The 16,408-nt window shown below is 40.1% G+C and overlaps 1 pseudogene; it reads left to right on the top strand.

Moving 5' to 3' along the window:
- The first annotated feature begins 4,830 nt into the window (after positions 1 to 4,830).
- On the top strand, positions 4,831 to 5,896 carry LOC141511413 (ras-related protein R-Ras2 pseudogene; annotated as a pseudogene).
- Positions 5,897 to 16,408: the final 10,512 nt, after the last annotated feature.

The following is a 16,408-nucleotide window of genomic DNA, read 5'->3' as shown; positions in this document are numbered from 1 at the left end:
GTCCAAGTTTCTAAAAACTAAAAATTCAGTTAAAAGTAGATTGTTGGTCCTTTAATGGAACCTTTTCTTTTTTTCCTTTCTTTTTCACTTTCTTTTTCTTTCTCCTCAATTCTCCCTAGATACCTGCCCTGTGATTGATCAGTGCCCAGATATTCTGGTGGATGTGGATAATTTGTTCTATATTCATTAACTTAGGATAACCCTAGGATATTGAGTGAAACTTGAACTAATACAAGATTAAATACGAGACTAAAAATTGTAACTGAAATGCTATAAATTTCTGAATTATGACAAAGGTTTTTGTTTACTAATAAAATATTTTAGTGGATTCTTAGAGGTTTGCAGCAATCATCAAGATTACAAACAAATGGCATGTGTTTCTATTACTCTTTTCCCTTCCTGGTGATGAATGCATTTTGTTCTAGTAGGAGGTGATTTCTGTTACTAAAGAGTAAGCAGAACTGAAGCTGGTGGTATATCTGGCAGGCAGTGAGGAGTGCTTTGACTAGGACTTCCACTTCATAAGTTTTCTAGTATATACAAAGTCTTGTTTACCTTGGAGAACTTTGAAGGGAAACACCTCTTTGCTCATAAAGGCTCCTTTAAGATAACACTAAGCGGTGGCTAGGTGGCGTAGTGGATAAAGCACTGGCCTTGGAGTCAGGAGTACCTGGGTTCAAATCCAGTCTCAGACACTTAATAATTACCTAGCTGTGTGGCCTTGGGCAGGCCACTTAACCCCATTGCCTTGCAAAAACTAAAAAAAAAAAAAAACAAAAAAAAAAACACTAAAAGGGAGCTTAGAAGAGTGACATAAAGTTTCGTACCTCACACAGGTCTCCCAGTTATCTTGGAACAGTAATCAGGGGCTTAATACAATGTCTTTTGCTTAGATTTTAACTGGGAGATAAAGAGGACAACTATGAGAGTTCTTTTTTCTTTCTCTCTGCCTTCACAACCTTAACCAGATTGGAGATTGCTGAGATAGAAACAGACAAGAAAAGGAAGGAAATCTTTTCCTGGTTTTTAGAAATGTAGAGCATTGTAAACTAATATGAGACTAAAAATTGTAACTGAAATGCTGTAAATTTCTGAATTATGACTTAAAGATTTTTGTTAACTAATAAAATATTTCAGTGGATTTTTGGAGGTTTGCAGTAGTCTTCAAAATTACAAACAAATGGGGGCTGCTAGGTGGTGTAGTGGATAAAGCACAGGCCCTGGAGTCAAGAGTACCTGGGTTCAAATCTGATCTCAGACACTTAATAATTACCTAGCTGTGTGGCCTTGGGCAAGCCACTTAACCCCGTTTGCCTTGCAAAAGCCTAAAGAAAAAAATTACAAACAAATGGCACATGCTTCTATTACTCTTTTCCCTTCCCGGAGGGTGATAAATGTATTTTGTTCTAGTAGAAGGTGATTTCAGTTACTAAAGAGTAGGCAGAACTGAAGCTGGTGGCATAGTGGATAGAGTGCTGTGTCTGAAGTCAGGAAGACTTATCTTCCTTAGTTCAAATCTGGTCTCAGACACTGACAAATATGGGACCCTGGGCAAGTTATTTACCCCTGTAAAATGAGCTGAGGAAGGAAATGGCAAACCACTCCAGTATCTTTGCCAAGAAAACCCCAAATGGGATAACAAAGAGCTGGTCACAACTGAAAACAATAACAATAATTGTATAAGAAATGCTATTAAGGCAATACCACTACTGGGCCTATATCCTGAAGAGATCATGAAAAAGGATAAAAATTCTACATGTACAAAAAATATTCATAGCAGTTCTGTTTGTGGTGGCAAAGCACTGGAAATCGAGGGGATGTCCATCAATTGGGGAATGGCTACACAAATTGTGGTATACATATGTGATGGAACATTATTGTTCAACAAGAAATCATGAGGGATGGGATTTCAGAAAAACTTGGAAAGCTTTGCAAGAACTGATGCTGAGTGAGATGAGCAAAACCAGAACATTATACACAATAACAACAACATGGGGTGATGAGCAACCTTGATGGATTTGCTCATTCCATCAGTGCAATAATCAGGGACAATTTCAAGGAATTTGTGATGTAGCATACCATCTGTAACCAGAAAAGAAACTGTGGAATTTAAACAAAGATCAAAGCTTATTATCTTCAGTTTTTAAAGTTGTTTTATGTGTATTACATAATTTTGCTATCTCTAATGTTTTTTTCTTCCTTTTGGAGCTGTTTCTTCTCTCACAACACATTCAATTTTGATCCATGCATATCATGTAAATAAATGTAAAGACTATATCAGATTGCCTTCTGTTGGGGAGAGAGGGGAGGAAAGGGAGGGAGAAAAGAATTGTAAAGCTCAAAACTTTGCAAAAAAAAAAGATTGGTAGAAACTATCATTGTATGTATTTGTAAAATAAATAAAATATTTATATAATGGAAAAAATAAATGCTGTTAACTTGAAAAATGGTACCCTGAGAATGTTGAAAATGTATCATTAAGGGGTGGCTAGGTGTTTCAGTACATAGAGCACCAGCCCTGGAGTCAGGAGTTCCTGAGTTCAAATCCAGCCTCAGACACTTAATAATTACCTAACTGTGTAGTAATAAAATATCACTGAGTCACTATAATAAAATGAAAGATCATTCTGGTTTTTTTTAAATTTTTTTTATTTTTGTACAAGTGATCTTTTTATACATTACTAAAATATTCTTGTTTAAGAGTAAACAAAATACCCCCTCCCCTGAAAAAATATAGACCCTCATGAGAAATAAAATAAAAGAAAGAGAAAAAAATGTGCTTCAGTCTGTGTTCAGATACCATCAGCTCTGTCTTGAGTGGATCACATTCTTTATGATAAATCCATCACAAAAGTTACTTCCATATTTTTCTACTGTTGCTATTGCTGATTGTAATTCCCTCCATTCATACCTCCCCACTACCATATATTATATTTTATCTCTTCTTTCACTCTGTCCCTCTTCTAAAATGTGCTGTAGGGCAGCTGAGGACAGAGCACCGGCCCTGCAGCCAAGAGGTCCGAAGCCCACATACCATCCCTGAGACCCAGCAACCACCTGACCCTGTGGTCCCAGACAGGCCACCCAATCCCAGCCCCTTGCAAGAAGTAAAAAAGAAAATGTGTTATATCTGACTATTCTCTCCTGTGATCTACCCTCTCCTCTATCACCCACATCCCACCTCCCCCCGTCCCCCCTTTTTACTCTAGATGGCCATAGCCTATTGGGTGTGTATGCTGTTTCCTCTCTGAGTCATTTCTGATGAGAGTGAAGGTTCCCTTATTCCCCCTCACCTTTCCCCCTTCTATATCATTGCAATAGCCCTTTGCAAAAAATAGAAAATATCTTTTATATGAAATATCTTAGCCTGTTCCACCTCTCCTTTCTCTTACTCCCAGTACATTTCCCTTTTAGCCATTAACTTCATTTTCGGAGTCAATGATCATACTGTTTTTAATGTAAATTTGTGGTCAGCTCCATATGCTAAGAAACTAATTATTTAACTTGCCATTCCCTTGCTAATAGTTAAGTCCTTAGCATCTCATTCTTTTAGGTGTAAATGGGAATGATATGCATCCTCAAATGAGGGGGACAGAATAAAGATGTAAAAATTTTTTAATTTAAATTTAATGGGGGGGTGGCGTGGAGCCAAGATGGCGACAAGAAGGGATCGAGTCTTAGGAGCTCTCTGATAAAACTCATCAGCTAAGGACTCTAACTAAACTTTCAAGAGACAGAACTCACAAAGGGACCCAGTGAGGCAGTTCTCTTACTCAAGGTAACCTGGAAAAGAGCAGAAAGGCTCTGCTCCCCGGGGCCGGAGAGGTGGCCCGCTAGAGCGAAAGAACTTCAGCCTCCCAGAGGCAGCCCCAGGGTGCTGGGAGCCACGGCTCACAGCAGTGGGGGAGTCTCCTGAGCTGCACCCCGGGGAGCACGGGGCACAAAGTGGGGGAACAGTGGGGGACCTCTGCCAGAGCTAGCATGTGGAACCCAGCCCTCAGGGCACACAGCAAGCAGCTTGGTCTTTCGCCCAGACCAGGAAACAGAAGCAGGCTGAGCAGGTAAGCAGGAGCCCCCAGGGCATGAGCCCATTGAGCTGAGGGAGGGGAGTGAAGAGAAACTGTGAGCTTGGTCCTCTGCCCCTGGAACAGGACTCTGGGGCTCTGACCACACTCAGATCCTGATCTCAGTCTAGGCACCCCATAGAACAGCAGCCCCCCCCCCCCACCTCAGCCCCATGGCAGAGGGAGGTGCTTATGGTCATTCACAGACCAGGAGGGAGGACAGAGCCTCACACACTGAGACCCTTGTGGGAGTGTCCCAAAAGCTCAGGAAGCACCTCAAACCAGGCCCAGGCTGGGAAAATGAGCAAGCAGAGAAACAAAAGGAAGACTATTGAGAAATATTTTGCAAATGAGCCCAAGAAGGATCAAAATACTCAGTCTGAAGATGAGGAAGCACAAGCTCCTGCATCTAAAGACTCCAAGACAACAGAAATTGGGCTCAGGCTATGACAGAGCTCAAAAAAGACTTTGAAAATCAAATGAGGGAGTTGGAAGAAAAACTGGGAAAAGAAAGGAGAGAGATGCAGGAAAAAACATGAAAATCAAGTCAGCAGCTTAGTCAAGGAAATCCAAAAAAATGCTGAAGAAAATAGCATGCTAAAAACCAGCTTAGGGGGCCGCCGCAGAGGAGGCTGAGGAGCGTGGACCCGCACCGGGGCCTGGGCAGAGCCTCGGCGGGCTGGCGGGACGGCTCCGGGCAGGAGAAGGACCGGCTCGTGGTGGTGGGAGGTGGCGGCTTGGGCAAGTCAGCGCTCACCATCCAGTTCATCCAGTCCTATTTTGTCACAGATCATGATCCAACAATTGTAGATTCATATACTAAACAATGTGTGATAGATGATAGAGCAGCGCAACTTGATATTCTGGATACTGCAGGTCAAGAAGAATTTGGGGCAATGAGATCACAATATATGAGGACTGGAGAGGGCTTTTTGCTGGTCTTTTCAGTCACTGATAAAGGAAGCTTTGAAGAAATTTATAAATTTCAAAGACAGATTCTCAGAGTAAAGGACTGAGATGAGTTTCCAATGATTTTAGTTGGTAATAAAGCAGATCTTGACCATCAAAGACAGGTAACACAAGAAGAAGGGCAGCAACTTGCACGACAACTCAAGGTGACATACATGGAGGCATCTGCAAAAATTAGAATGAATGTAGACCAAGCTTTCCATGAACTTGTCCGGGTTATCAGGAGATTTCAAGAGCAAGAATGTCCTCCTTCCCCAGAACTAGCAAGGAAAGAGAAAGACAAGAAAGGCTGCCATTGTGTCATTTTTTAAGAATCCCCTGAATTTTAGCTGCCGACTGCCAGAAAAAAGCCCTCATCTGCTCCTTTCTTCCCTCCAGTTTACATCCTGTTGGGTACCTCTTTAGCCTTATGCAAGCATGTCCTTGAAATGGCCACCATGTTAGCCTTAGTTCAAGAATCCTGGCCTGGAGCTGGTGGTGATGGTGATGATGCTGATTTTTTGGTCATGTCAGGACAGACTTAATGAAAACACTAAGGCTGCTTCTCTAAGACCATCCAATTACTCTTTTTAAGCTAGATATTTATATGTGTGTATACACATAGACACACATACACACAATTAACACAATTCTTTAAGGGCTTACACTCATAGTGGGGATGAATCACCCTTGAGTCCCCAGTTGTTTTCCAAACTGAAATCATTGTATGCAAAATGATTAATTTTTAACTTCTGAGATCACATTGCCTACTGTAATCCTAAATCAAAACCTAGGGAGTTTTTGTTGTGGGTTTTTGTTTTGTTTTGGGAGAAAATGTGAATTAGCTTTTTTGCCCAAGAGAATAAAATTTGATTTCAACTTCAGTTAGCCTTAAACCCACTGAAATGAATTATCAAAATGAGGTGTTTTAGGCCTCTTAGATCACTGTATCCTCTGGTTTCCAGTGTCCAGAAGCACTCTACCATCTACTGTGTTTTTTTTTAATGTGTCCAGAACAGCTATAGGGATCTTACTACTGCTGCCATTTTTGTGCTGTAAGGCTGATGATGGTGGTATTCTCTGTGGCCAAATACCTGGGCTCACTCTGGATACAAGCATTTCAGTTCTTAGGGATCTTTCTCAGCCATTTATTTGAGGGGGAAGGGGTCATCAAACAATCATTTGTGTCTATCTTCCTTTTTGAGCATTTCTGGATAAGGGGTTCAAGAAAACAAACTGTAATTGTTTTTGTTTTGATGTAATATAAAAAAAATGAAATTGATCTTTCCAGGGTCAGAGATGATTAATGTTTTTGCTATATACTTTTATACATTATTTTCTTATCGAACTAGTTAACAAGTATTTTTATATGTTTGTAAGCCAATATGCTATCACAGCATAACTTGTGTATATGTAAAGATGAGTATTTAATTCTTACAGTTCACTTCTAACTGACACACAAAAGCAAATGTGGAAGCTGCAGAAACTGTGGTAAAACTTCTCTTTATTTTTCTGGGTTTTTGTAGGGCCTACTTTTGGCCAGTCACATCCCTGCCCAAGATACTATCACAGGTACAACTCCCAAGATGTGGATCTCAAAATTCAGTAGCCCTTACTGGAGACTGACCATTTACATGAAGTATTAAACTGTACAAGCTGAAAAAAAACAGCTTAGGTCAAATGGATAAAACAGTTCAAAAAGTTATTGAGGAGAAGAATTGGCCAGATGGAAAAAGAGATAAGAAAACTCTCTGAGGAGAACAAATCCTTCAGACAAAGAATAGAATTCAGGGAGATTGATGAATTTACCAGAAATCAGGAATCAATACTTCAAAACCCAAAAAAATGAAAAATTAGAAGAAAATGTGAAATATCTCATTGAAAAAAAACAACTGATATGGAAAACAGACTTAGGAAAGATAATTTAAAAATTATTGGAATACCTGAAAGTCATGACCAGGAAAAGAGCCTTGACATCATTTTCAAAGAATTACTACAGGAAAATTGCCCTGATATTCTAGAAGCAGAGGGCAAAATAGAAATGGAGAGAATCTACCGATCCCCCCGAGAAAGAGATCCCAAAAAACCAACCCCTAGGAATATTATAGCCAAGTTCCAGAACTCCCAAGTCAAAGAGAAAATATTACAAGCAGCCAGAAGGACACAGTTCAAATATCATGGAGCTGCATTCAGGATCACACAGGACTTAGCAGCAACTACATTGGAAGCTCGGAGGGCTTGGAATACAATATACCAGAAGGCAAAAGAGCTTAGAATGCAGCCAAGAATGAACTACCCAGCAAGGCTGAATGTCCTCTTCCAGGGAAAAAGATGGACTTTCAATGAACCAGGGGAATTTCAAAGGTTCCTTTTGGAATGACCAGAGCTGAACAGAAGGTTCGATCTTCAGATACAGGACTCAGGTGAAGCATAGAGATTGGAGGAGGGGGGGAAATATGAGGGACTTAATGAGGATGAACTGCATGTATTCCTGCATAGAAAAATGACAATGATAATACTCATATGAACCTTCTCAGTTAATAGAGCAGGTAGAGAGCTTTTATAGTTGAAGCACAGGAGAAAGCTGAATTCGAAGATAAAATATGGTATAAAAATGTAGTCAATAGGAAAAAAGGGAAATGGAATGGGAGAAAGAAAAAGGAGAGGGGGAATAGTCCAAGATATTTCACATAAGATTTTTTTTATTACAATGAGCTATTGCAATGATATGGAAGGGGAGAGGCAAGGGGGAATGAGGGAATCTTTGCTCTCATCAGAGGTGGCTAGGAGAGGAAACAGCATATATACTCAATGGGGTATAGGCATCTGGAGTAAGAAGGAGGGGGGAGCAGGGGGGAAGGGGTGGGGATGTGAGTGATGGAGGAAAGGATGGACCATGGGGGGAGAGTGGTCAGATATAACACATTTTCTTTTTTACTTCTTGCAAGGGGCTGGGATTGGATGGCCTGTCCAGGACCATGGGGCCAGGTGGATTCTGGGCCTAAGGGGTGGTATGGGGGCTCAGGGCTTCTTGGCCCCAGGACCAGGGATCTGTCTGCTGAGCCAGTCAACGACCCTACAGCAGAGTCAGAGTGAAAGGAGAAAGAAAATAGAGTACATGGTAGTGGAGAAATAAGAAAGGAGGGAGTTGTGATCAGCAATGGCAACGATGGAAAAATATGGAAATAACTTTTGTGATGGACTTATCATAAAGAATGAGATCCACCCATGACAGAGTTGTTGGTGTTGGAACAAAGACTCAAGCACATTTTTTGTTATTATTATTTGGGGGAGGGTGCAGGGCAAGTGGGGCTGGATGGCCTGCCTGGGGCCACATAGCAGGGTGATCTTTGGGTGTCTGGGGCTGGATTTGGACCCAGGTGCTCCTGGCTCAAGGGCCAATGCTCTGTCTGCCACCCAGCCACCCCTACTATTATTACTATTTTATTTTATTTTGGGTCTTTTTTTTCCTTCTTTTTGGTTTTTGCAGGGCAGTGGGGATTGGGTGGCTTGCATGTCACATGGCTAGGTGATTGTTGGGTTTACCAGGCTGGATATGGGCTCGGGTGCTCGTGGCTCCAGGGCTGGTGCTTCGTCCATTGCGCCACCTGGCCATACCTACAATTATTACTGTTTTTTTTTTAATTTTAATTTTTCTCTCTCCCCTTTACTTTTTTTTCACCCAAGCAAATCTATCTATATGCATGAGGGAAGAGGGGTATTTTCTTTACTTTTAAACAAGAATATTTTATTAATGTAAAAAAACATTTGTACAAAATGAGAATAAAAAAATAAATTAAAAAATAAATAAAAAAAATTTTAATGGAGCTGTAAACTTTGAGAAAGCATTAAGATTGGACTGTTCGGGGTGGCTAGGTGGCACAGTGGATAAAACACCAGCCCTGGAGTCAGGAGTACCTGGGTTCAAATCCGGTCTCAGACACTTAATAATGACCTAGCTGTGTGGCCTTGGGCAAACCACTTAACCCCATTTGCCTTGCAAAAAACCTAAAAAATATATATAAAGATTAGACTATTTTATCTAAGAACTAAGATATATCTACATATGCAGGCTTTGGGTGTGTTTTAATTAATAAATTAATAATGCAATAATTTCTCAAAATTAGATCAATGATCTAACATAAAAATACATTAACAAAATTGTAAAGAAAGTTTTATATCATGGAATTTTTTTTCTATTTTGAGGAATGATAATAATATTAAGAGACAGAAGGGCTCATTTTATCTTTATAGAACCTTTTTAAAGATTCTTCTTTCAGCTGGTTGATGACATTGTCCACCTCAAATACATGATTCAAGTAAAGATAATGCATGTGCTATTTAAAAACTAAAATTCTCCAAAGTTTCAGATGAATTATGGTGTCCTTCTTAAAGTCCAGTTGTTAATAGTATTAGCTCCATAAGGTATGAGTTGGTTTTCATTACATGGACCAGTTACTGGAAAACCAAAATTTAGAAGGTCTTAATAAGACCTGTTCCTGTCAAAATTTGGCAACATTAAAGGGAATCTCTTTAAGTGACTTGGACCTAGAGGTGAAGAACTACTAGGAGAAACTTTTGTGTCTGAGACTCAAGATGAAATGTACTGATTGAATGGACATTGGGAGTAGGTTATGAAGAAACTTGATCTTATTTAATGTTGATAATCATTATCGCATTGCTCTGATTCTTTTGTTTCATAGTGTTTATGTTTGCCTACAAGAAGGATATACCAAAAAACTTGACTCATGGAAAAATAATGTTAACTGTTTGATATTCTTCAGGTAGATGCCAAAGGGAAGTTGATACCCCCCCCAAATAATTTCATTCTTAACCTAGTTAACTGTATAACAGAGGATTTCCCTAAGTTTTCTTGGCTATCTCGGTGAACGAGTCAGCACCTCATCATTCATATGTGGAACCATCAGTCACAACAAATGTAGAAATTTTGAATGCTGTGAATAAGTTCATTTGCATTGGCAGTATACTTTCCAGGGGTGTACACATAGATGATGGTGATGCACACATTGTCAGAGCTAGCTAAGTGTTTGGGAGGCTCCAGAGGAAAGAATGGGAAAGAAGAGAGATTACCTACCAAACTGAAAGTTTACAGAGATGTTGTACTAACTTTATTGTTATATATTTGTGAAATCTGAACTGAATATAACAGTGTCATACTAGGAAATGGAACCACTTCCATTTGAATTGTCTTAAGAAAATTCTGAAGATTGTCTATCAAAATAAAGTATTGGACACTGAGGTCCTGCCTCAAACTGAATTGCACTCTAACTCTTACTGCAGAGAGCACAACTCCAAATGGGTTTGCCACATTGTTCAGATATCAAACATATATTGCCTAAAGACTATTTTATAGAAAACTCACACCAGGCAAGAACTCACACAGAGATCAGAAGAAGCAATACAAGAACATTCTCCTGTCTCTGAAGAACTTTATTATCTTGAGTGTGAGACTTGGGAGACACTGGCAAAGGATGGTCCATCATGATGTGCTGACATCGAAAAAGGCACTGGGTTCTTTATGCAAAACAGAATTGCAGTAACTTACAGAAACATGAGGAATGCAAATTTAAAGACATCCCAAATATCATAATGGGATATTTGTGCCCATCTGGTCTCATCAACAAGACACATTGTACACTGATAATGTGTCCTAGTGACAGAGTGCTGTCATTTTGATCCTCTGAGTACAATGAACAATCAATCAAACTTAGTGATATATAAATCCCTCCATCAGCCATTGAACCCTCTAAATTTAATTCCATCCATAACCTGACTTAGTTTAGCTATGGAATCTATTTAATGAGATTTGTCTCCATAAGAGATGCGTGAGATCATGCTCTACTGAATTTAGCTTCTTCAACTTTCATTACATGAAGCTATGACTTTTTTGTGATATTTGTGGCCACAGTGCACTTGTTTCCTAATGTAAGTATAAGCCTACTTGCAACCTTGAGACTTACTCAAACTGATTGATCTTTCTGACTGAGACATTGGGGAAAGCTTGTAATTCAGCAAGCCCCTACCCCTCCTTATAATAATTATATCAGTCTTTAGACAAGATGCATAATAAGGAGGATCCATCCATTGATAAAGGTTATTTTGATGAACTCCCTTCAAAATCATAAACCAGATCTTTTTTCTTTTCTTCAGTATTAATTCTTGCTCTGGTATGTGAAAAGACTCAAGAGAGGGGTGGCTGAGTGGTGTAGTGGTTAGAGTACCAGTCCAGGAATCAGGAGGACATAAGTTTAAATCTGGCCTCTGTCACTTACTATGTTGGCCCTAGGTAAGTCATTTAATCTTGGTTGCCTCAGCCCCCAACAAAGCCCCAAGAGAAGAAAAGTGTGGAAAGAAAGCTTTATAATAGTATTCATAAAAATTATTATACTTTAAAAATCAACTTTATTTGGATTAGAAATTGCTTGCACCCAGAATGTTCCTGACCATAGGAGCTCTCTAGGAATGCCACAGCTGGTTATAAGAAATTTAGGCTTCCCCTAGGTCCTGAATCTGCCAAAGTAACTTTGTTTTGGGTTTTCCTATCTAGGACCTGTTTTTCAGTCCACCCAAGCTTATATTTTGGATTCCCTTTATTTGCTTCCTGTGTGGAAATCTTTGTAAAAATCCAATATCACTTGAACCTTCCAGAACCTGAGAGGGGAACCAGCAATTCTTTCCAGCTCTCTTCTCTAATAAATGGCTTAATAAATTTCTTTCTAAAACATTTTCAGATTCTGAGGTTTGTTCTCAAGAGTACCACTGAGTCTATTTGTAAGGTATAGTGCAGACTTACAGGTGACATAGTTACAAATGCTAACCAGTGCAATGGAAACACGAGTTAGAAATCACAATAAAAGATTCACAGACCTGGGAGGGCTGTCTTGTCCCATTCTGACCTGAACAATTTTTCCCTCTATAACATCCCCAACAAATGCTCCTCCAGTCTGTGCTTGAGATCACAGAAATTGGCTCCAGGAAAGAGGAGGTACAGACTGGTACGGCTTGGACTAGATTTCCCTCTAGACTACCCGATTCTAGAATCTTATGACTCACACACAAATAGTTAGGAAGTTTTCCATTCCATTAAGCCTAAAACTGCCTCCTTCCCACTTCTACTCATTGTTTTTAGTTCTACCCTCAATGGGTCAAGTAGAACCCACCTTTTCAGCCCTATCCATAGACAGTCTTCATTCCAACCAGATTTCTCTCCTTACAGCTCCACAAAAGCTCATTCCTTTCTACACATCTTTTCTAACATACTTTCTTTCCTTCCTCCCCCAAACCCTACCGGACCAATTCCAGGCCTAGCATGATTCTCCAAGGTAAATGGGGAGGTGGATCTCTCTTGGGGAGCCACAGTACCACCTAATGGTCATTCAGGATCAAGCGCTATTAAGACAGTAATTCTGGGCAGCAGCCAAAGAACCAACTCATGTCACTCACACCTCTTTATTTCTACAGTCCACCACCAAAGAAGTCCATCCCTCAGAATGGGAGGTTTGGGAATCCCCAGTGAGCTAGGCGTTTTCTTGTTCCAAAGCACACAGAAGGCTAGGATGATGGCTTAGGCACTCAGAATAACTGAAATAATTACTTTTAAACGGGCATATCCAGATCTCAACTAAGTGACCTTTAGACAAATTATTTCATTTCTCTCAGGACCGCAGTTTCCTCATCTGTTAGAATGGATGACTTCTGAAATCTCTTCTAACTCTTATTTCATATGACCCTAAATCATGGATAGCATTCATAACTTTGCTTTTGACATTTCCCCAGTCAAGAATGCCCTCCCTGACTTCCTCTTCACTTATCTAAAAACCTATCTTTCAAGGTCCAAACTAAACCCCACCTTCTGTGCACATTTCTCTCTGGCCATCCCAGTCCATAAACTCTCCCTCCTTTCTCTGAATTCCATTCACTTTCTTCACCATTCATCTGTTACTAGAGAGGGATAATATAAAAAATAAATTTTAATTTTTCATCCATGCCTTTCATTGATAATATATATCATCTTTCCTATTATTCTGAGCTCCACAATGCCTGGGCTGTCTCCTTTTCCTTCATTACAGTGCCCATGGTACTCATAGTCTGTAATACCAATTTGGGGACACACTGTATTTACTAAAGATCTAAAAATAAAGTACTTTGGAAAATTGCTTTTCCTTTTCATTCATAACTTGTGATTTCGTTATTGCTTGGTCCTAGTGTGAAAAACTTCTTCTACCAATGTAGATCAGCATCTACAGTATAATTTATAGGTTTAAAGAGCTGCCTTGAAAAATAAATTAAAAAACAGTTGCCTCTGGATAACTTAAGAAATTAGCAAGTCAACCTGTAAGAAAACTCAAAAGCAGCTCTTTCTGACTCAGAAGCCAATTCTCTAGGCATCCACATGACCTATAAATTTGTAACTAAAAGTTGCTTAAATTTACCTTAATTGCTGATTCTACCTTTACATGTCCTCTCTTTGACTAGATTCTAAGCTCCTTAAAGACAGGGATCCTTCCTTGTATCTTTTTGAACAACACTTAAAATTATGCTCTCCAAAATAGGTATTAAGTAAATATTTATTCATGATTCCCTAAACCAAGCCCTTTCCTTCCCCTAGACTATGATTTTCTCCTACCAAATAGCATTCAAAACAGTTCAGATAAAGAAAATCCAGTTAATTAGGAAACCAAAATGCAAGGGCAAAGTCTGATTCAATCTGATTCTCCCAAGTTTTGGTCTTTTTCTTGTGGCTTCTGTCCTTTGCAATGCAGTCATGACTTGCCTATTCATATCAGGGAAATCTGTAAATACTGACAATGATTATGGAAAAAAGAAAAAATTATAATTACATTTCACAGTTATGGTAAAAATACTAATCTCATTGATTTATCTGAGCTATTTGTTTTGTGTCTAATTACAATCCTTAAGCATGCTCTTAGATATAGTTTTTGCCTTACTTTTTGGTAAGTTTATGTGAATAAGAACTCTGTATGTGCTAAAAAAAAAAACTGAATCAAAATGTAGCCCATAATTCACTTTCCCCAGGCCTGATCAACCCTTGGCTGACATTCTGGGTCTCCTCAGCACTCACATATTTGCCCTCACTATTAATTTGCCTTTTTTTCCTGTGTTGTTTGGCAAGTGTTCCTGAGATATATGTATTTATTCCCCTATTTCTCCCAACACATTTTAAGCTCCTTAAGGTTAATGACCATGCTGGATGTCTCACCCATAGGTCCTCAGAGCACAAGATGAGCTTCTTTCTGGACACTTTAATTAAGCCATATTGAACTCTTCCTTACTGAATGGACTTTCCACTTCCCTCCCTCCCCCACACTGGGAGTTGGCCCTGAGACTCAAGGGGAACAGGCAGCCTTGGGGCTCTGCCCACCAAGGCCAAAGACTTTGGTATGAAGAGTCAGCCTTCATCTACAAAGATCAATCAGACAAACATACCGGGGGGGGGGGAGTGGATGAGTCTCCAAGCAGCAAGGTCTTAGTAGAAAGAGCACTGGCCTGGAAGTCAGGAGACCTGGGTTCTAGTCTCAGCTCTAGTAGCAATCCAACTTTGTGACCTGGAGTCACTCCTTTCACTTCTCTGGGTTCCTTTATAAAATGAAGGGGTTAAATGAGATGGTCTTTGTGGTTTCTGAAAGTTTCAACAGTCTCTGGTCCTCAGTTTGGGGACTGATGAAAGGACAGCGAAGCAGACCTGGGATGAAGGTAATTAGGGGTAGTTCTGAGATAAAGGGGTAGAGATAGAGAAGGCTTGGAATAAGGAATTGATTGAAGAACAGAGATGGTTGAAGAGAAAAGATAATAGGCTAAATTAAGGAAACTTCCTCCTCACACAGGCCAGAACTAGGAGATAGGTAAGAATACCCTATCATATCATCATTGGTCAGGCCAGATGCCTGCTCAGAGGCCCCTGGGGCAATCTGTGATGCCCCAAAATGGGCAGAGAAGGTGGGGGGGGTTGTTATGGTAGAGGAATCCACAGAAACAGGATTATTAGCCCTGGAAAAGTCCTGAGAGCTCATTCTATGGCAACATTGCTTTTTTACGCATGAGAAGCCTGAAGCTGGGAGAGGAAAAGTGTCTTTTATTTTCCAGGATCTGAGAAATCTGTTAAAGTACCTTCCATGAAGAGGATGCTACAGAGGTTCTCTGTCTCTGATCTTTTGAAGGAGCTGAGCCAAGGGAAGAGGATAGACAAGGAAGTGATGAACAGTATAGAAACCAGCTGGTTCATTGCCAACCATACAAATGTGAGGGACAGCTCAAGGGTAGAGAGCAGCTGGCAGAAGTCTGGGTGTAGGGAGGGTTAAGGTCAGACACACCTCATCTCATGCCAAACATGCAGAAGTAAACTTTAGCACCAGTCTCCTAGAGATGTCAGTGTTCTCCTCTTTCTTCCTTTGTAGCCTGTAGTCTGTCCTGTCATATTCCCAGTCTCCAATCTCCAGTCAGTTCTGTTTCTCAAAGCCCAGGGAAGTCGGCAGTCCATATAGGGAGAAGCTTTATACCTCACCTTCATCATTCATTCATTCCTTTTTTTTTCTTCTTGATTTCTCTGTATCTACTCACATAAATATACACAGGGTCCTTATGTCTAACCTCCACACATTCATTCATCTTTCTCTTCTCCATCCTTTGTCCCTCTATGCTACCAAAAGGCCCTGATATCTCAGCTTCAACACATTCATTCATCTCTTTCTCTTCTTTCCTACCCTCCCTCTCTCTCCCATCCCAAAGGTACCTTATATTTCACCTCCACCATTCATTCATTCATTCCTATTCTCTCTCTCTCTCTCTCTCTCTCACACACACACACACACACACACACACATACAAATACACAGTCTTTATCTCACCTCCATACATTCATTGATCCTTATAGATTCCCTCACATTCCTTTATTCCTATCTCTCTCATCTGTGTGTCTCTCTCCATTCTTCCCTATATATTCCTAATATTTCTCACCTACACACCATTTCCCTTCCTCTCTGTTTCACTTACTCCTTCCCTACTAAAGGGCCTGTTTATCTCACAACCCCCCACACACCTATCAATTCACTCTTATCTCACTATATCTCATGTATCTCTTTTCCTCCCTCTCCATTATATCTCACCTCTCCATATTGCTTCATCTTTCTCCTATTCCCATCTTCCCTCTCCCTTTATATTCACTCAGTTCATCCATGCTGTCTCTTTCTCCCCATCTCTCTCTTCCTTTATCATTACTATTCCACAGTCTCCATATATAGTGTTTCAGTCTCTCACTTCTTCCCACATAGGGGTCCTAAGCTAAGTGGTGAAACGGATCATTTGCTGGGCCTGAATTCTGGAAGAGCAAAGTTCAAATCTGGTGTTGAATACTTCCT

The sequence above is a fragment of the Macrotis lagotis genome, chromosome 2 (genome assembly GCF_037893015.1).
Source record: "Macrotis lagotis isolate mMagLag1 chromosome 2, bilby.v1.9.chrom.fasta, whole genome shotgun sequence".
NCBI lineage: Eukaryota > Metazoa > Chordata > Mammalia > Peramelemorphia > Peramelidae > Macrotis > Macrotis lagotis.
The sequence above is the reverse complement of the archived record's forward strand: the minus strand, read 5'-3'. Positions and strand labels throughout refer to the sequence as shown.